General features: G+C 39.9%; 1 pseudogene; it reads left to right on the top strand.

Annotated features, from left to right (window-relative positions):
* The first annotated feature begins 323 nt into the window (after positions 1–323).
* LOC105309249 lies at positions 324–1,902 on the top strand (annotated as a pseudogene).
* The last annotated feature ends 4,299 nt before the right edge of the window (positions 1,903–6,201 follow it).

Genomic DNA, 6,201 nt, shown 5'->3' with positions numbered 1-6,201 from the left:
TTGAAAAATCTCATTCCAGATTATTAGAGAACTTGGTAAAGAAAGATGTTCACATGTCAGTTTTCACACCCTGGGTAAAATTCCCAGGTTGTGGAAAACCCTTCCGCCATCGCCAGGAGAAACGGAAATGACGTCTCCCTTGCAGCGCCACTATGTTAGTTTCACCCAACCTAGCAAGGGGCCTTTTACGGGGCTGACCTCTGCACTGCCTGTGTAAATAACCAACATGTCTGCGATGAATAGATCCGGGAACTTTGCCTTGTGTTTTCCAGACAGCCTGCTAGTAGGTACTGTATGAATCAAAGCGGAGAGAAGTGCAAGCAATGAGACCGTGCTGCAGCAGTCACCTTCCTTTCCCAGGCCTGGGCCTCAGTCGGCCTTCACACCTTTGCTCCTCACCGCCCTCCACACTAGAGGGCCTGTGGAAGGTCAGGTTGCTGCGGGGGCGACTTCCTTTCTCTCCAGGCAAGTTGGCGGGAGGCGAGGCTAGAGTGACTTTGGGGCAACCGCATTTTTCTCGCCAGGATCTTGCCAACTTGAATGTTACCAAATTTACCCCACTTTCACACGAAGTTATCAGCAGACAATCCACAATTAATATAGGTACAACTGGTCATGTAGCTCATGGGAAACTCACAGTTATAAAAGCTATTTCTGGAGTTCACACTGTCAGGTCCAAAAATGAACTAGAGAGAAATATTGCAATCAAGCTTGGATATGCTGATGTTAAGATTTATAAACTTGATGACCCAAGTTGTCCTCGGCCAGAATGTTATGAATCCTGTGGAAGCATACACCTGATGAGTTTCCTACAGAGGTTCTGGGGACCAAAAGGAACTTCAAATTAGTCAAACATGTTTCCTTTGTTGACTGTCCTGGCCACGATATTTTGATGGCTACTATGCTGAACGGTGCAGCCGTGATGGATGCAGCTCTTCTGTTGATAGCTGGTAATGAGTCTTGTCCTTAGCCTCAGACGTATGAACACCTGGCTGCTATAGAAATCATGAAACTGAAGCATATTTTGATTCTATAAAATAAAATTGATTTGTAAAAGAAAGCCAGGCTAAAGAACAATGCGAACAGATCCTTGCATTTGTACAAGGTACAGTAGCAGAAGTAGCTCCTATTATTCCAATGTCTGCTCAGCTGAAATACAATACTGAAGTTGTCTTTGAGTATATAGTAAAGAAAATTCCAGTACCTCTAAGAGATTTTACTTCAGAACTCCAACTCATTGTTATTAGGTCCTTTGATGTCAACCAACCTGGCTATGAAGTTGATGACCTTAAGGGGGTTGTAGCTGGTGGTAGTATTATAAAAGGAGTGTTAAAGGTGGGCTAGGAAATAAAGTCAGACCTAGTATTTCCAAAGATAGTGAAGGAAAACTCATGTGTAAACCAATCTTTTCCAAAATTGTATCACTGTGGAACATAATGATCTTCAGTATGCTGCTCCAGGAGTTCTTACTGGAATTGGAACAAAAATTGAATCCACTTTGTGCTAGGCTGACAGAATGGTGGGACAGGTACTCCATGCATTTGGAGCTTTACCTGAGATGTTCACAGAGTTGGAAATCTATTTCTTGCTTAGACGGCTTCTAGGTGTATGCACTGAAGGAGACAGGAAAGCAGCAAAGGTACAAAAGTTGTCTAAGAATGAAGTGCTTATGGTGAACACAAGATCCCTGTTGACAGGAGGAAGAGTTAGTGCAGTCAGGGCTGATTTGAGTAAAATCATTTTGACTAATCCTGTGTGCACAGAAGTAGGAGAAAAAATTGCCCTTAGCCAAAGAGTTGAAAAACACTGGTGTTTAATTGGTTGGGGTCAAATAAGAGGCGTGACAATCAAGTCAATAGTAGATGATGACTGAAGAATTCCAAGTAAATAATACATTTGGATGAAATCAGATTTTCTCTTAACAACCTAGGGGTATCTTTTTAAAGCAATACTGGGGAATGAATATCACAACTTACTGCCTCAGTTATAACTGTCATTGTCATTTTTTAGTCACGAAAATTTAACCTCCAATACTAAAATAGAGTCTACAATAAATGCATAAACTGATATAATGCTAGATTGAATCAAAATTTACCAAATAATGTCTAATTTATATATCAAAGCAGGTTTGAAATGAAGTGATTTGCTACAACCAGCCTTTGCTGTAGCACATTTATCACCAGACCTGTTTGAAATAAATTTATTTTTTCATGATTCACCTTTGAGTAACTCTAGGCTTGAAGGCTTGAATTGATTGTTATACTAGTCAAAACTTGGACACAAATTCTTGAAGACCAGCTTCCTTTTGCCTTATATTTTATGTTGCTTTATCTTTGCAATTATAAGTGAAAAGAAATTATCCTCTAGAGTATGAGTGCTTGTTCCCACTGACACACCTTTCTCTCCCCTTTCCCCTTTTCTGGACTGGAACATAGGAAACTAGAGCCAGAAATACTCTTCACTCTCTTGCTATCATCTGTGCAAATGTTTCTGCATTTTCACCTGAAATCCAGCAATCTTCTCCCTTTGGAAAATACTGTTAAACCAGATGAATAAAGATCTTTCCAGGCCCACCCCCCCAAAAAAAAGAAAAAAATATCATTCTGTATGGAAAAAGGTTGGTATCAGGGTGCGTGGGCACCAGAAGGCTTGGTAACCTAGGGGCTTGAACCAAGGCAGGGGCCTAGATGTCCCACCTTCCAGGTGGAAGTGGGTAGGGTCTTTTCTTGAGTGTCAGAGGGCATCTCCTTGTGCCCTCTCACCCCGACTCCCACACCAGATCCCTAACTCTAAGACATTACTGTGGAGGTGGGACGGGCGCATGGAGTGGGGGCAGGCACATTCTACCACCTTGAGCCACAGCTTACTGGGCCCAGGACCACAAGTGTCTAAGCAGCACTCTGAGCGACAGAACCAACTCCCATCATACCAGCCAACAACTATAGGTACACCTTCCCTTGTGAGAACTTACAGAAAATGACCATTAAGTGAAGTCTCCAAGTTCTCTGGTAATGTCTTGTGAGAGCCAATTTTATATCTAATATTTACGATAGTTGAGAATTTAGCAAGATTGCCTAAGTTTGGATCCTGGCTCTTCATTCATTAGTCAGGTGACTCTGGGAGATGTGCCATAGTTTCTTCATTTATAGAGTAGAATGAATAGTGGTGCCTCTTTTATAGTACTGTTGCGATAATTCAATAAAATCATACATGTATAGCACTTCGAACAGAGTAAGCATATAATACACTTTAGTTATTATAATAATAATAAAATAAATCCAACTTGCTTATTTATTTCTAAATGTGGCTAGAGATCCTGTGTGGCAAAAGTGCTAAGAGTCTATCTTTTTCATGAAGGATTTAAAACCATTCATTCATTCATTCATTTATTCATTCATTCGACAAATGTCTATTGAGCATTTTTCATGTGCCAGAGATTGTTTTAGGCAATGGGCATTAGAAGTAAGAAAAACCCATGAAATCTGTCCTCATGAAGATTGCATTCTAGCCAGGGTATATATGGGACAAATTAGAAGTAAGCAAACATATGTCTTATAGTATATAGATGTATAGATAATGTATTGGATGGTAATGTGGAGAAAAAACAGAGTAAATGAAGCTTCTTTGGGGTGGTCTCATTTTAGGGTAAGAGCAACTAGCATACACCACAGAAACTCTCAAAGTTGAACTGGAGTTTGAGCCAGTCCTGTCTCCACTGTGCAATATATGTGTCTGAAGTTTTTAGAATTTGAAAAACGTGACCCGCAGCAATTTAGGTTCTGTCATTCTAGTGCCTGTTTAAGCTCATATCATTTACAGAAAAGACTTAAGCAGTTAATGCTGAGCAAACCAGTGGTTTCTCCTATACCAGGACCAATTACAGGAGAGGAATGGCTGTTAAAGGGCCTGTTGCAGTAATTTTGGCATAGGTTTACATGCTAAGTAGCGGTACTGGACATAAATGTTTTGGTGATGAAGAAACAACTGTTTTTTTTTTTTTTTTTAAGACACTCTCCAAAGTTGCTGTGTTAAAACTATGCTGCATTTTTTTCTTGAAATTGTAAGTTTTTAATTTCTGTCTTGTGAGACTGAACCTCCAATCGGAAGGTGTGCAGTTGCTTGCAGGAGATGCACACACGAGTTCTGCCTCATATTTGGTCTTGCTTATTACTTTTTTCTGGTTCCATGATGAGAATTTTTAGAAAAAATGGAAAATAAGCAATTAAGAACTGGATAGTCTATTTTTATTTGACAGTAAATCTTCCTGCTAAAAGATGTTTAGTTTCCTTTGAACTTAGGTCAGGGAAGTGACAGCATTATCATGCAGTATTACTGCAACATTGATCTTAGAGTTTTTCATTGCCCTTGGCAGAGGGAAAAACACATGGAATTGAGAATGAAGATTAGCTTTGCTATTTGGAGGGTATCACAACAATTTAGGGCCTTGGTTTTCCATTTTATAAAATGAGGCTGTCAGACTCTGTCTCAAAGTCTTCAGTTTCTAACTTTGGTGAATGCAAAGCTGAGAAAATGGAAAATGGCTGGTGAACATGAGATCTTGATCCAGTCAAAGTCGGAGGCTAGTAGTGAAGCCATCTACTCCACATCTGAGGAAGCTGAATTCTCAAATTTTATTAAAACTGAGATGATGTTTTTGGAGAAAGCATAAAAAATGTAATCTCTGTGTAGATGGGAACTGTGAGTTAACCTAACTCTGGAGAGAGGTCCAGATGGAGTCCCCTTGTGGAAGCTGTATTTCTCTGTGTAATAGGTGCTTTCCTGCTGTGAGTGGCCAACTGACATTTATGTGCCTCTAAAGGCCATTGCCTGATGGAGTTTCCTTTCACTCTATCCTAATATTCATCACTTAGAAAGTGCCAGTAGTTTTACCTGATTTATTTCAAATGATTAAATATCATTTGTATAGCATCAATAAAAAATTTAAACAAACTCTCTAATATAATACAAAAACCAAAAAAAAAAAAAAAGCCACACTCCTTGAAGGTTAAGGGGTTGAGAGCAGTAGAAAGAGGGATATTTTTGTATATGAAAATCAATTGGCATTTTTCCCCCCACTAGAAGCAACTCTGGTGGTATAGCTCAGGCCAATCCACAGAAAGATGGCTGCAAAGAGGGGGAGTTGGGAGGGCTGATTAATGGCTCTTAGGACATCTCATTTAGGGAGACTGAGCCATGCATCTGGTGAAATTTATCTTGTATCTTATTAGCTTAACTTTGTGAGAGACCTTATATATCACATAACCATACTACGGAGGTTGATATGCAATTTAGTAGTCATTTTTTTAAATTTCATGAAAGTAGATTGATTTTCAGCTTGAAATAATTTCTGACATTTTATAAATTCATCAAATGCCAGTATGAGGGAGTATGTACCATTTCCTGTTTGCTGAATGGCCTTTGGCTCTCTGCTGTGTATCTCGGGGTTAAACCTGAGATTGTCTCTGCAGGAAATATCATGAAGCCCAGTATGTGGGTGCCCACAAGAGAACCCCTTGCCTCCCTAGATTAGACCGTGCTTAGCAGTTACTGCTGGGCTGGGTCATGGGAGCTCTTAGTGGGTGCAGCTTCCCAGGACTGCAGGCAACCAGTTAAGCACCTATATGAACAGGATGCCTTTCCATGATGACTGGTGGCACTAAAAAGATATATGATGCCTAGAGGACACAAGCATGCCCAAATATTAAATGTGTTTAGGGTACATATGTTCTATATGTAAGCTTAAACAATCAATTGCCGAAATTGATGAAAATGCCCTAAATCCTTGGAGATCCACTAGCAGGGAAACTATTTCTCTTTGGTATTAGTCTGGGCTTGTATATTGCTGATGGTAGAGTCCCAAGTAGATTCTACAAGTTTGTCTACAAATGCAACTACCTTTTTGAAAGTTACCTTGTGTTAAATTTTCATTACATAAATGACGGACAGTGGATGCCAATCCTCAAATAAATCCTGTCTTCACTGGCAAAGAACAGGGCTTCAGTCTCATTTTCCCAAGCAATTGTTCATACTAGCTGCATCCAAAAGTGAAGATATGAGGAAACAGGGTATGGTCAGCCATCATTTCTTGTTTAGTTACTTTGGGTTTTCTGAGTCAATAAAGTCAGCCTGCCTATTGGTTCACTTGGATTTCCAAATTGCTCTTCCTCCTTTGGCTTTTGCTCCTACAACGGGCTCATTCCT

The sequence above is a fragment of the Pteropus vampyrus genome, unplaced genomic scaffold (genome assembly GCF_000151845.1).
Source record: "Pteropus vampyrus isolate Shadow unplaced genomic scaffold, Pvam_2.0 Scaffold702, whole genome shotgun sequence".
Classification (NCBI taxonomy): Eukaryota; Metazoa; Chordata; class Mammalia; order Chiroptera; family Pteropodidae; genus Pteropus; species Pteropus vampyrus.
This window is presented reverse-complemented; position numbering and strand designations above follow the sequence as displayed.